The sequence below is a fragment of the Chlamydotis macqueenii genome, chromosome 9, assembly GCF_036417535.1.
Source record: "Chlamydotis macqueenii isolate bChlMac1 chromosome 9, bChlMac1.mat, whole genome shotgun sequence".
In the NCBI taxonomy this organism is placed as follows: domain Eukaryota; kingdom Metazoa; phylum Chordata; class Aves; order Otidiformes; family Otididae; genus Chlamydotis; species Chlamydotis macqueenii.
This window is the reverse complement of record NC_141564.1, coordinates 13,517,657-13,533,645: the sequence shown is the minus strand read 5'-3', so window position 1 is coordinate 13,533,645 and position 15,989 is coordinate 13,517,657.

Genomic DNA, 15,989 nt, shown 5'->3' with positions numbered 1-15,989 from the left:
CTGCTTAATTAGCTTGTCCTTGGGATGGGCTTTCTGTTATGTACAAGAGTGTGGTGGGTTCTCATACTCAAGCCTGTTCCCTGGCATCTCTACGGCTGGCAGCGTCATGGCGGGACTCAGTGACAGCTCCAAGATACAAAAAAGCATAATATCCTTCCCCTTTACAATTTTTAAGGCACTGAGATCAGCATGTAGTATGTAGTCAGAGATCATGGCTAGAGGGGAAAGTTCATAACCTAAAAAAGTGCACAAGTAACTAGATCCTCAGTTATCTTCCTAATAGAAGCCAGTTGAAACTTTCAGCTCTCATCTTCTTGCAATATCTGATGGGAGTAGGAGTTTCTCTTCTGGTGTAGATCAGCACAATGTTTATACCTATATAATGTCTCCAGCAATGCCAGAACTAGATGCTGCTAAGGCAGTGCTAGAATTATTCTGTAATGAGATACAGGAGTATCTGCCCACTGTTGAGGCCTCTCCAGGATATCTAACATGGGTTGTTAGCACGTTGTCTTTCTCAGTATTCCCCTGATTTCCATTCAGGGCTCTGCAGGGGCTGAAGGTAAATCAGGCTGTCAGTGTGCAATCATCCACCTCCAGTTTTAAACAGAAGGATTTAGACAGACAGATGAATCTCCATTTCATCGAGCTAAATGTGATCCAGATACTGATGCTATATTGGAGTTAACACAGCACAGCAGGATCACCATGAGTGGGAGTAAAGACAGATGATAGGTAATGGGGGAGTCCAGGATGCATAAAAAAACACATCAGCAAGAAAGATTCAAGGAAGAGAGTGGACTGAGCAGCTTGATTCCACACTTAGGCCTAACGAAATTTCTTTTTACAGATTTCTGCATAATTTACTGTTCTGTTCTGCTTTTTGTGTGTGTTGGCCTTCATGGATGCTGTAACTCGCGAACATTCTTCCTTTCCCGTATAGCTCGTTTTTCATCTGTAGACGTGATAGAGTTTGAAGCTTAGTGCCTGGATAGTTACCTTCAGCTCTGAATGATTTTGAAATCTGGTGCCCTTTGTTGAAAGGCAGGTTGTATCCACTGCTGTCATACCTGGGGCAAGGGGCAGGGAGTCCTACCATTTCAGAAAAACAAGACCACTTAGAAATGAACAAACTTTCTCAGTTTGCATTTATTGAAGTAACCCCAACTCAAAAGCTGCAGAAGAAAGTGCAACTCCACTATGATCAACTAGAACTTCAGCTAATTCTCTAGCTTCCTCCCCAACAAAACATATACACTAAAATTAGTTCCCTTCTTACTTTCTACCAGAGTTTGAAGTTAGATTCCATATGTCATATTGTAAAAAAGGAAAAAAACAAAAAAAAATCATGAAAAATCACCAGACCAAACAGTCCAAATAGATTAAGTGCATTGGGTATTCTGCATATCGATTTGTTTATGTAACAATATGTTCTTTTTCAAAAGTCTTGTGGTTCTTACTTGATCAGAAATATTCATAAAACTCTTCCCAAAGCAATTAATTGGACTAATAATCTGTACTTGGACAGCATTATTAAAACACAATAATTGGAAAACCATAGTGAGAGCTCACTCATTATAAGAGTATGGGGTAGCAAATTAAGCTGAATGAAATTAATCTTGGCACTCTTTGTTCCTCTGTGAACATGTTAACTAAACAAAGTTCAAACTGAGGGGAGAACCCCTCTGATTTAAGGAAGGGTATTAGCTATTTGTGAGCCAGAGCCATCACAGGGAAAAAATAACAAGAAATCAAATTCATGCTACTGAAGTGTGTGGAACCAAATCTGTTTGAGGTATGGGTTTTTGTCCAGGTGAAAAGTTCCTTTTATTCATGGAATTAAGTGAGGGACTAAAGATAAAACTGGACTTCTCAATAAATGAATAATTTGCTGTTTTTCAGTAAACAGTAGGTTTCACAGAACAAAGAAAAACATACAGAGTGCAAGCAATTTCATCATGTAGCCACAGACTAATCTAACTTTCATTAATTTTTCTGGAAATTAATTCAGCTGGACACATCTCTGTTTAACTTGTACGAAAAGGACCTCGACAAAACAAAAAAAAAAGAAGCAAGCTGCAGAACATAAACCAACAACATTCTTGGGAAATATTTTTGTCTGTACACATGGAAATGTTTAGGCATCAGAGATAAGATAGCTGCTTTAAAATCAGTGAACAGATTCTGCTGTATTACACCCATGCAAGTCTGGATGTTTAAATTCAATGCTTTTGCTTTTTTTGCTTGGTAGAGCATGATTGAAACAATACTATTTTTACCAACTTGATTGGAAACAGTTTGTAAAACTCTAGTTTGTAATACAAGTATTTCAAATGCCGGGATGATGCAGGTCTAGTTTTAGATAAAGGCTTTTTGCTAGTAATTTATCTCTGCTTCTTACTTACATTTCTCTGCACTTCTCAGCTTCCAACCCTGAAATCAGATCTGCTGGGAAGCCGTGAAGGAGTAGAGAGAGATCATGCTTTGATCCCCTGCCTCCTGAAACATCACAGCTACCTGAAATCCTTATATTTTCTGTGAATTATTTAAAGCATTTTCTCAAAAAAAAAAAAAGAGATATATTTTGATGTGGAAATGTTGCTGTAGTGCTTCATGGAAATGGTAGAGAAGGTATCCCAAGGCTCTGTGCTGTACTCTGCAGCAGGACGGTCACACCGTGATGTTCTGTGACTGAGGACTCCAGCCATGCGGTACAGCACCTCAGCTCCTGCTTTGGTGCAAATGCCACCAGAAAATCTGATCCAAGACCCTGGCCAGATAGAAAAAAAACATATTAAAATATATAAATATATGGAATATAAAGTCTATTTTACATATAAAAATGGGATTTTTTTTTTTCAATAAAAACCCACAATATTCCTACCTTGAAATGTTTTTAGAGCGTTTGTAGAAGGATTTGGGAATTTTTTGTTCTTCTTTTGCTGCCTAAGGATTTTCCTGCCTAAGCAAAGCTGCCTCTTGGGCTGTTTGTTGTGTTGCTCACAGCTGACTTTGCCCTCTCTCTGGGAGGCTTGCAACAGAATACGTGACGTTGAGGATTTTGCTTGTTTCTGATTCATACACAGTTTTTAATTAGATACTTGCTTTCTTTATGCTGCCTTTGTCCCAGGCTATTTTCTGAATTAGGTAAATTGCTGGAACTTCGCACATGTTTGAAGAAACTGGTAATTGCTATTCACTCCAGGAAAATAAGAACAGATTGTGATTTTGAATACCTCTCTCTCACTGAATAGCAAGCTTCTGGAGCTGGAACTGAGAGGTTTTGTCAGGGCCAAATAATAGAAATAAAATCAAGTAGGTTTGTCAGTCGTATCCCAGTACCCTTGAGATGCAGAAACTCTCCTCTTTCCCTCTGGCCATTTTAAGGTCTTTAGATGGATGCTCAGCACATGCTGATGGAAAGCCCTGTTCTTCATGAGTGATCCATGTGGAGCAAGTCAATGGGAGGTACGTTGTAACACAGACCATTCCTAAGTTTAGCAGGAAGGAAAAGCATGCTTGGGGGTTTTATGCAGTCCCAGAATAAGCCTTCCAAGTTATGCTAAATGTAGAGGTATTCAAGATTAAAGGATAGGTCATTTATTTATTACTTGCTTTACCAGCAGTTAATATTAGATTTAAACTTGGAAGAGTTTAAATCAAATGTTAGATCGGAGTTTAATTTGTTAGAGAGATTCATCATACTTTTAGTAAATAGCACATGAAAATAATTTATTAATGGAACATATAATATTTGGATTTTAATTTTTTTCCAATTATTTTATTTATTTCTGTTTAAGATTTACAGTTCTTGTGATATATAGGCCAGGGCTGTTATATACTCAGTGGCAGTGTCATTTGTGGGTGAGCGGGCTGACTAACAGCACTGCTAAAAGAATACATAGGCCTAAGGGAAAAAAATCCACTGCTTCTTATCCTACTGCTGTTCTCTGATTTCCATTTTGAATGAAAAATCCAATAAGGATTCATTGGTCCTGCAGTGCAGAACTCCATGATAGTTTATAGAGGAGGGGACTTACAGACTTTCTAAGACTTTTTAGGAATGGAAAGCCCTCAGATGTCTTTAAGGCAAGTTGCTGTTCATCCTTTTATCCTGGTAGTATCTGTTGGGATAGTGACATTTCCAAACACATACAAAGCCTTTGCACTAATAAATGGACCATGGAGCACTGTTGCCTAATATTTCAGGCTCTTGAGCTCATGAGGCCATGTGGCATGGGCAAAGTAATGCAGATTTGCTAGCTTAAGCCCTGATGCAAGCTTGCTGGAGGTTTTTCTGCAGATTCAGGATAACATGTTAACATGCCTGCTGAAAGTAGTATCTTAAAGGTTGCTGTAATAATGCTCTGCATTTCCGTGCAGAGCATTTCTGTCTGGCAGAAGCGAGACAATTACTTTGACTTAGAGTTTTCCTATCAGTAAAATGAGGATATCTGAGCTGAAAAAATGCTGCTTGTGAAACCTAGCATTTTATGTAAGATTTGGTATCAAGGTATCAGCAAGTTCATGGAAAAGCAATGGTTCAAACTGGGTGGCAAAGCAGAAAAATCAGTGCTGAACAGAAAAATCATAAACAGTCTTTAAAAACTGAAGCTGCTGAGTTCCACCTGGATTTTCTTTATCCCCTGGCTGATCTGATGTGAAACAGACATAAGACATTTTGAAAGCATGATTAGAAGTGAGGAGCCGTGTTGAGAATAAGAGGTGATAGGGAGACTGAGATTAGAAAAGTCTCATCCTTTCTCTACTGCACTATCAGCAGACTTCAAATTCATTAGTGGATGCAGTTCTGTTTAGAAAAATGTAGTGGTTAGTAAAGATTTTATATTTGCATGCTCAGATATCCTGCAAGATGTTTGTGCTCATGTTTACTTATTGTATGTCTAAGGATTATTTAAATAAATACTCCCTTAAGCTCCCAGGACAGAGTAAAAGCAGAAAAAAAGATGTAATTTAGAGACCTCCAGGATGTTCAATGTACATAAAATCTGGTTTTATATCTATTTCCCTTGATATTCCAGATCAATGAATGCATCAAAATCAGGAGCCATGTAATGCAGTTCGCCAGGGGAACAGGATTTTGTGCTTCAAAACCAGGTTTGCTCCTTGCTTTCTCAGGCGTCACAACTGTGTTATCCTGTTCACAAACATGTCAAGTGCCACCTTAGGCCTGGTGCTCCCACTGCTCTTGGTAGAAAACTGTTTCTGACCATCACTCTTCTGATGGTTGGAAACTGCCTTTTAATTTATAACCTTGATTTGTTCATGATAAGCTGATACTCAATTATTCACATACCAGCATTATCTCTTAGCTTTAGAAGAGCTTATTTTTCCTTTCTGTGATGTATTTATGAGGAATAATTCTATCTCATGGTAGATTTTATTTTGCTAGACTAAACAAACCAAACCATTTGCTGGATTAAACAAGACTTTTTGTTTTTTTTCCCTCGTTACTTCAAAATGCCACTGGTCACTTTCTAACTTAAATCACATGGACACACAAAGGAAATTTCTTGTAAATGTTGGATTTAGGCTTGAGAATTTAAATGCAAAACCACCAAAATGTTCAAAATTATTGGCACCAAGTGGGAGTAACAGGCCTGCAGTACTTCCTATATCAAATAGCTATTTAAAGGCATGTATATGTTTTGTTACGAAATGTGAATAAAATATAGTACTTGTAGGGAAAATGTTTGGGTTTTGTTGTTTGTTTTTTTTTTTTTTTCAAATTTACATTCTTAGCCTCAAAGTTCATGAACCAAAAGTGACTAGCTTGGCTTGCTGGAAATAATTCTGGTTCTAATTACATAAGAATTTTATGCAGAATGAAAGACGAGAGAATGTTCTCTTCATCAACTTTCTCATTCATTACATTCTAAGATGTGACCCTAACATCCAAAATAGTTAAAACTGTGATCTTTCTAACGATTGTATTTCACTAAATCCTGATGCAATGAGTAGTGCGTGGGTGGGAGGTGGATCACTTTGTTACAAGGAAGATTTGTCACATTTTACAGGGAAGCTGCCTAGAAGAAAAAACATTCGTTTTGAACCATTTTGTAGCACTTAGTCTTTGAGGTTTATTCTTGTCTTTTCATAGCTGCAAAAGAAAGGAAATACCTGCTTGCTTGAGTTCTTCTCACTCACCTACTAGGTAACCAAGTCCTGGTTTAGTCATCGCGCTCCACTGCAGATGCACAGGAATGTGTGGTGGAGCGGTTCACTGAAATGGCTGTTTTACTGCTGCTTCTTCTCTGGGACCAAAGGACCACAGAAAATATTGGGAAGACAGATTGGAAGTCAGAGGCATCCCAGACCTACAAACAGCAGCACAATGAAAACTGGAGACCTCGAATGATAATAAAACAGCTGAGTTGGTAAAAACTCAACGGATGGAGCTCTCATGTGGAACATATTGTGTCTACAATGTTGCAGGTCATTTCCTTTGCATTCCTCTATAAATATGTTTTTCAAATTGATTTCAAGTTGGTCCAGCTGCTTCAAGCACAGTATATTGAAAGCATATTAATATGACAGATAACTAGCAGCTGTTGTTGGAAAATTGACAAACTGAAGGGTAGATGTTGCTTTGGAGGATGAACGTGTGCTTTCAGGCAAAACATCTTCCTCGATATTTTGCTCCTCTATGAGTTTTTCATGGTAAAGGCTGGGCTAGTGACAGTAAGAGGTCACATTCTTTCCAGTTACAGCTTTAGCAAATGTAGCCATGCCTTATAAGAAACAGACATGCTGATGGACCCATTGTTCAAGGCACTGAATGACAGAGAAATGGTGTTCTTAATCTCTCTGCAATTGCTCCCTCTGTTAAAGAAGGTACTGTAATCTGTTAACTCTGTCTCTGACTTATTCCTATCCATAGGAGTATTTCTGTATTGAAGATTTGGCAATAGTGTATGTAACAATATACATGCTCTTGATGAAAGTCTGTGTTCCAGAGGTGATCAAATCCATTTAACCATGTCCTACCTCCTATCTCTTCAATTCAGACTTTGTTTTAATTTTTTTTTTTTTTCCCCCAAATACAATTTGGTTAAAACACAAGAAAGCTACACTTATTATGACTAAAAGAAATATCATTTTCCTTTCTAACCATGGGGTTTTTTTTTTGTTTTTTGTCTAAAACACTGCATGCTTGGCCTGAGGAGGAGAGAAAAACACCACAATCCATTTAACTGGCAACATTACATTCTTATTTTGTATTTAAATCTATCAAGACATGTGCTGCTTCAAGTTTATTGTTGTCATGATCCTACAAGTTTCACATAATTCACATTGCCTATAGCTGTCAAATACTGTACAGCTTCCTTAATAAAAGAGAATAAACATACACTTACTTTGATCTACTTCACTGCGTCAAAGTTTAAAAAGCTCTCTGAGAGCTTTTCATGGAATGTCAAAAACCAGTTATTGAGAGGTGTAATTATAAAAGTAGTAATTTTCTCACTTATGTTATTTTTCTATAATTGAGAGTTAGGCAGTAAGAGCATTATGTTTCTTTATATTTTTTCCCCACAGTGTAATCTACAAGGACTTTTGATTTATACCATTTTCCTTTTATAATTCACTCTGCCCAGAAGAACTGCAGTCAAGCAGAAGGCTAGGAGACTGGAAGAATGCAGACAAACTACAGAAGCGTATATAAGCAACCTGACAAGCACAAAGCATTAAAAAAAGTAAATAAAAATTTGCATTTCAAATAGACTTGCATCAGGAGTTCTTAAGCTTGTTTCTGGGCTAGGCCACATGGTTGGAAAAAGATTGCCTTCTGTAGTCTGTTTCCACCCATTCAGGAATTGTGCTGACCTTCATTCCTTTCATAATTTTCTAGCATTACAGCAGCAATTACTTACATGGAAAAAGGGTTTAATGGATGTTATACTTCTTCTAATGCAGTTTAGCATCTGGAAGCTTGGAGGAAAGAGTCTGCTTCCTAGGAACCACATTTTGAGAATTGCTGACTTAGGCCACAACACCACGCAGTCGCAAGGACGCAATTGTACAGAGCTCTTTGCAGATCATTACAGGGGGCTATATAATGTTACAAGTTGCTTTTTTTTTAGGTTGCATTAATACTATTTCAACTGCTTATTTGCTTTTTATTCCACTTGTCCCAAATTGTATATTAGTATAATAGCTGTTTGAAGTTTGTGCCCTTTTAGGAAAAATGTAATCAAGTTGTTATGAAGTAGCACAGTGCTGAGGAAAAAAAGCAATTTGTTTCTTTAAAAAGAAAAATTGAAGTTCTCAAAATAACAGAAGTGAAACCTTTTATTTACTTTCATTGTCTTAGCTCCTCTGAAGTCTTGTTTCAATATAATTCAGAATGAAATTATTTCAGATTGTTGTTTTTAATGCTTGTATGAATCCTGAAAGGAATAACTTCTGATTTGTTTGCCAGCTAGACCAAGTTTTTAAGGCTGGAGGAGAGAAGGGAGCTATTTTTTGACATTTAGGGTCAAACAACTCATAGGTTTTGTAATCTAAGAATGCTCTTCACTGCAAATCCACAAATTCTGAAGAATCTATACTTTTTGCAGTTCTCTAGCATGAATGTTTGCAAGGTTTTACAAGCTCTGCAGGGAAAATTATGAACTTTGTAAAGCACATGTGTTCACAATACAAATGGTTCATCATAAATATAAGTCCCTGTGACTCATGCCTCTTTCAGAATGTACAAATAACAGCACAAAGCAGAGTCTTTCCTGCCATCTTTGAACTACATATCCTGCTATCAGTTTGTAAGCTCTTGGTGGGAGAGACTGCAAGTTCTGAAAGAGTCAAAGGTAGTTCAAGAGTGTCTATCTTAATTATTTCCTGTGAAACACCTATTAGAGGAATACCATCCCAAGGGACAAGAAGCCAAAAAACATCTCAAATTGTGCTGAAGCTCTGCCAAGGTCTTTTCTAATTGTTCCAAGCTTATCACAGGCTGCATTTGTCTGCTATAAATAAACGTTGCCAGTATCATAAACTGTGACCTCAGCACAGGGCCAACACCATTTCTAACGAATGGCCGTGAATTTGCCTGCTGTTACAAACTGCTGCAAGATTTGAGAAATCTCAAGCTGATGTCTGAGAAGTGAATTATTCCATTAGTTTGCCCTCTGCCTCAGAAGTAGCCTCTAAACCAACAGAAAGTTTATTATCACAAGTTAGCTAGTCCATCGCTTTGACCCAAAGCTGGATAACCTGTGTCATTCCCAATAGCTGCCCAAACTATCTGTTCTTAAAATTCTCCAGTGCTACGGGTGCCAAAATTTCCACTCATAGGTGTTACAAAAAGAAATTATAACATTTTGAAAAAAGCTGTTTATGGATGGATAAAATTGGTTAAACTTTGAAACATGGAAACTAAAACTGGTTTCTCGCCTAAGAAGCCAAGAAGAATATGGTAAAAGGTAGCTACAAGTTCAGGGCTGTAATTACCCATTTGACCTGCCTGCTAAGCAGTGTTATCACTAGGCCAAACCAGACTGCACTGCACACCTCTTCCCTGCCTGGTTTTTTAATGCTTGTCTAGGTTTGGGAGAAACCTTTGGTTTATCGTAAATCACCTTAAATCTCCAAATAAACTCAGACATGCCCCCAGGTGAGACTGAGTCTTAAAAACACCTAGATGCTAAAACATGACTGAAATTCTTTTGGCAATCCCAACCACAGTACCCCCTCGTTATCAATTCTAAAGTGTGATTTATGTAGGATGCAACGCTAGTCTTAGGTATGCTTGTGTGCAAAGCTTTTATATCCCGGTCTCTGCTGCAGCCAGCTCTCAGCCCCAAAGACCGCTACCAGAATAATTTCAAACCTCAGCCTTTTCGTTTCAGGGCTGGGCCTGGTGAGGGGCACCAGTGTCAGACACAGCCTAGGACAGCCAGGCAGGGCCATGGGGACAGGCACAGGACAGGGACAGGCTAGGCTGGGGCAGGACTGGAGACCAGTGTCCTTCAGTATTACTGGGGCTGGGACAGACAGCCCCAGGCTGGGCTGAAATGGGCTGCTGGGCCAAGGGTAGGGCGGACAGGTTCCAGCTGGTGCTTGTCAGGGTCATAAAGGCCCATAAGTGCCCCCAGGGGCCTGCGGCTGCTCCCCCAGGAGCCAGACTGCAGCCTGGGGCACGTCCTGGGGCAGGGCCCTGTTGGGAGCTGTGTGGGAGAGCGTGGTGCCCAGGCTGCCTTGCTCTTATGTGGTGGGGCACCCCTGTTTGGGCTGGGGTCTCTGTGAGCCCTGTGCTGCATGGAAGGCAAACTCTGTGTGCTGGAGGGAGTGAAAGACTGGTGTACCTGCCCCCTTCAACTGGGGGCTTGCACCAGGACGCAGGACTAATGCCACAGCTTTGCTGGCCACTGGCTGCCCAACAGTGGGAGGACAGTGCTGCCTTCTGAGGTAAGGTGATGGTTTGGTGGGCTTTAACACCACAGAATTACAAAGAGCATTTTGTCCTTTGTGCTAGCTGATAAATGAAGTGAACAGTTAGTCTCATTTCATGTTTTATTGGTCAGTGTCCTGATGAAAGTGCAAACGTGCTATCTGTGAGCTGTGCCTGATGCAGGGAATGTGAGCTCTGCCAGCAGTGAAGTTACACTGTGGCCAGGTTTGTCTCTGCATCTGTAAGAATTTATATCGCAAGGGTTATGCTTGTTGGGCCGGGAAAGAAAGTACGTGGCCAAATCCTGATCTCAGTTGCACGTGTGCAGCTCCCAGGGCGGTAGGGCTGCATCCTGGCTCAGCACATGGCCTAATGAGGTCTTGCATGATTGCAAATAATGTGGATGGCACGCTGGAGAGCAAGCAAACAACTCTGCCTTGTTTTGCTGTGCTCTCTGCACTGCAGCATCTGTTTTCCTTCATCATTTTTTAAAAGAAAACCACAAATATTTTTCACTAGGGAGCTGATAAATAACAGTGCTTACATTAAAAAAAAAAGTTTTAGAGGGGATAAAAGTGATTTTTCTGGTGTTTAAAGCACTTATGTTTGTATTTGAGCATTAAATCATAAATTGTTTCTTATTGTTTTGTTCCCAGCTCAGGAAATCCTATGGGGTATTCTCCCTCAGGAAATCACATGGGGTGATGTCTTAGCTTGATTTATTTTTATTTGTGTATCGAACTTTGCACAGAATTGTGTTTAACAGCAGCGTTTTTTTTTAATGGAGATTTGTATTTCTTGGAAAATTCAGCAAACTGGGGAGAACTTAACAAATTGTCAGTGAAACTTTAAATTTAATTTGTTGTGACTTTGTGGACGCACCTGATAGCGGCTTGATGGGTGTGATGTAGTAAACTAAGCAGCTATTTTAAAGGGCTGTGGCCAAAGATCATATTATGTTTTTCTCAGGCTTAAAACAGCTGCCTGAGAGGATGTGTATTGTAGCAAATGGCAGACTACATCTATAAACAGAAGCAGGGTTAGCCTGAGTCTAGCCTTAGTACTTCTCCAATACTTTGTATTTCTGTAGTACTTTCTGTCCTTGCTTCTAAATGCATGTTTTATGTGGTATGTGGCAATTCTTGCAGAGAAGTGGTTTTAGCCCTCCTGTCTTTCCTAGTCTAGAGATGACAGAAAAGGTTTATAAATTATTATGTATCAAAAAGTATATTTAAACTGTAGTGGGGTCTTTGTAAAGAGAAATCTTCAAAGGTTCATGTTATAACTTCAAAGTTACAGCTGGATAGGTTCTGAGGTAAGCTCAGATATTTTTGTAATAAGAAATTACTTTTTATTTATATATGTAGTTTTTTAATGGTTCAAATATGTACTGTCTTGTTTGTGAGTTTCTTAAGTAAATGTCGGTTTCTTGTATTGTTTATCCAGCATCATAAACATACAAATGGGTTTACAGAGCAAATGCATGGACTTGTCTCCCTTGTCTGCACAACATTGCCCTTTAAGATTAGGCATAAAAAGGAGATCAACAACAAGGCAGGTGAAACAGGGTGCACATGTGAATTTGGAGTAGGCCAGAGAAATCTGAGCTCTTTGCTCTGGTGGGGCTCTCTCCCTATCAACTTCATACAACTCTATGCTTGCTCGTGGAAGAGCAGAGCAGGAAAACCCTGCTTCTTCTATAAATTGGTGGCATAAGCAGAGGAAGAAAGGGGGTCACTTCCCCTGGACAGAGAAAGTGGCCTGCAATACCTGTTTGACAGATACATCCACTCGGTTGGGATGGGGATTCTGCATTTTTACCTTTATGGTTACATGCTGATGGTGGGCTCTGAAGTGGTGTTTGGAGTAAGCTCTTGTCTGTCTAGAGCTTTAAGCAATTTTTTTTTTTAAATCATACGGTTAGGATTGAGCCTTTCAAAGTTTACTGAAACAATGTGGTTAAATCAAAGCCAAGATTCTGATAACATTAGAGAATACCAAGACAGAGGGCCTTGTTTGGGACCCTGCTATAAAGAACTGTAGAAGTTCTCTGTTCTATGCAAGATTTGTTGTATGACCTTTAGAATGAAAAGCCTTTTGCATGACTGAGTAGAAGTAACTTTTAGCTGCTGTAAGAAAGGTGTATCTTTGTTTACATCATAGTTCAAAGGTTGCTGAAGTGCTTGAAAGACTTCATGTAGCCCTGCCTTTATCACAGTACTGATATTTTTTTTTTATATAACACTTTACTTTCTGTCAATATTTCTGACTGAATTTACTACAATTGTTTCACAACTCTTTCTTTATCCAGTAATTCCTTTGCTATTATTGTATTGTATGTTTTCCACTGTTGCGCAGCGTAATGTAAGTACTGGGTACTGAAGTGTATATTATTATTTTTAAAACTGAGTGACACTAATTACAATCATAAATTATTACATAAGCTTCCTATTCTACAGTGGGAGCTTCAGTGAAATGCTGGCACTGGGTAATTAGCTGGTGCTAATCTGTGCCTTCAGTTTTGGATAGTCCAAAGAAGATTTGATGTTTCCTTTCCTGAAATAAACAAACCCAGCTTCCGAACTGTCAGAAAATAACAGTAGTTCTTAAGGGCTAATCATTACCAGCCTTTGTCATGGGGCTGTAATTGTTCAATGAATTCTGCTTCAATCAGGGAAAAATACGCTTAAGTGCCAATAAAAGTTTTTATGCTGCCATGATTTCTTCCTGCCTCATCTTCCTCCTCCCTGTTTATGGCTTTATTCCACTGTCTCTTGTTACTAAGCAACACTGTACATGGCTTTAATGCAAATGGCTTCAAACCCTCCGATAGTGAGGCAGAATAGCATCAGGTTAATTTCCCGATTAATGCATGCTACAAAGAAGTGCTGTGCACTAAAGAAAGATGATGGCTAGGAAGCTGCCTCATAGCATAAGGAAATAAAGTAGTTTTTTTTGTCTTTTCTAGATTGTCTTGTCTATATTTAAAAAAAAAAACAAAAAAACAAACCAGCTTTCCAAGCAGATGGTTCAAATGCTTGGTTCCATCATTTTGGCTTGATCTGTTCTGTGTTGAACTGCCTAGCTGATTGCACAGTGTACATGCCTTGATGATGGAAGTAGTTTTCTTCTGCTTTTATGCTATATTTTCATTTCTGTGCAAGAGGAGATAAAATGATTGTTCAGATACTATTTCTGATCCATTTCTAAAATTATAGTAGCATGTGAGACTTTTTAGAATGGAGCGTTGTCTTTTTATTCAAACCAATAGTAAAATTCCAGCTGACATCAGTGGGAATAAGATTCAACTGGTGTTCGTGGTTGTTTGATAAATTTATTTTGCACACCACAGTACTACTACTCATATTTGTAAAGCTCTTCAGTATTGTGCATTGCAGGTGATTGCATATTTTTCTCATTTTTTCCATAATCTTAAAAATGCAAAGTCCCATTTAACAGGCTAGCAATTATAATCTTGTCCACGCAGCAATACCATTTTAGATGGAAATAAAACAGATTTTGGCACCATGCTACAGAAATCTTAGGGGCAGTGTTTAGGCTTTAGTGTTTGCTCGTAGAACAGCTGTGACAGGTTTATGGCCAATGTTTGTGGAACTGCTTTGACTTTACTACTCTAAATCAAGGGCAATGCTTGCTATTACAAGGTGGAATTTCGAAGTCTAAATATAGACTATCAAAGCATTTAAAGTATACTTAAATGCATGTTTGCAACTTTGATTCCTGTAATGCCTGAAGATTTATATCTTTCAAACAGCCTGAGGTAATACTGAGCCTCCAGACAACTTCTGCCTTTTAGGTAGGCCCTTAGTTTGAAATCCACTGATTTTCAAGGTAATGAAAGTAATAGTGTGCAATGCAGCTCTAGGAACTATATTTGCATTGACCCGTCTTCAAATGTTTCTTGTTCTGTGTAAATTTTTTTCTATCTGTTTAAAAAAATATTTTATCTCTTGTTACTTAGAGGCCCTATGAAGGAGAAAGGATTTTGCTGGCAGTCCTTTCAGTATTTCTGTCAAATGCACAGTCAGCAGAATGAATAGTAGACCAGAAACCTAGTTTAAATTTTAAAATAATGTTTAAACCCTAATTCAACATTTATGCATAAGGAAGTTTGTTTGTTGTCAAATTTGGTAGAGATGTCCAGAGAGAACTGCACTGTGCTTTTGGGAAATCAAACATTTCTCAAATTTAAACCATACAGAGAAAGTCTTAGATTCTTCCCCCCCCCCCCCGATGGAAACACACATTTAAAAACAACGTGAGATTAACACAGTTATGGAGCACATCCTTAGTGCTGCCCATGTGTTTTTCTCCACTGTTACAGTGAACATAAGTTATGCATGAAATAGTGTCTGTGTGTTGGAAGAAGAACATACAGGAGAAAAACCAAAAGTTAAACGTATATATGGGAAATAAAATACAAGGATTTGCCAAATAATAACAAGCCATAGTGTATATTATTGCATTTTTGCAGCATGCTGGAGTGCAGCATTGGCGTGTATACGATATGTGCTGGATGGCAGTCAGTATTATATATTTGCAGTATTGCATTTACTGATGGCATTGCAGGTATTTCATTGTAGGTGCAATTTAGGGATGTCCCTATCTACAGTATTTTTTTTAGGAGGTCATTGCTTCTGTGGCTGTATTGGGTCAGTAAGCGAAACTGGATTCCATAAGCGTGGGCTGAGCACACTAATATACTGTGCAAGTTCCACTGTTGGTGGTGATGATGATCTGTTTGTAGCTGGAAGCTATGGAGCTTTACAGTGTTGATCAGCTTCTCCTGTGACAGGCAGATCATCAATCAAATGATATCGTGGGAGAGATAAAGGCATGTTCTGTCATGGAATAGCCTTGTCTAAGTATTTGAATTAACTTAGCAGAAAATTTAGCCTTTAAACAGCTCCAAGATAAGCAGTGAAGTACAAGAAAAACTTTGTCTTGCATGTCAAGTTTGCAGTTGTCTTTTGGGCTGGAGGAAAGAGCTAAAAACTGGAACATGGCTTTACAGTACATTAAAAAAAAACAAACCTGTCTATACTTTTGTAGTGATTCAGTTCCACACTTAAATCCAGCATGTACTTGTGGGTCACAGTATTGAATGATGTTTTAGCACTGATCTCTTAAGCTCTTGAAACGTAATTGATATGAACATTAGTGGTGAGTCCCACAAGAAAACTGAAGTTAGATGTTTAAAGAGACCAGAATATTATCTAGACTTCAGCAATAAGTACAATGTATTTTTCCAATGAACACTTAAAGTTTTCTTTAACTAACAGGAAATTGAGTCACAAACTTTCTGAAACAAAATTATGTGCAACTTCAGAATTTCTAGGGTATGAGCTGTACAGATAATGAACATCTTCATTTAGAATCCTGTATTCCCATCAGACTCTGTTCTGCTACTTGTGTTGCAAATTAGAGCTAAAACCACAGTTACTTGTAGGTTTGATGACAGACAAAACTTGGAGGAAACAATCTAATCATATGGTGTGAAGACTAAGATAAACCAACACTTAAAGTTATTTTGGATTGTTTAATATTTTCAATATTTCAA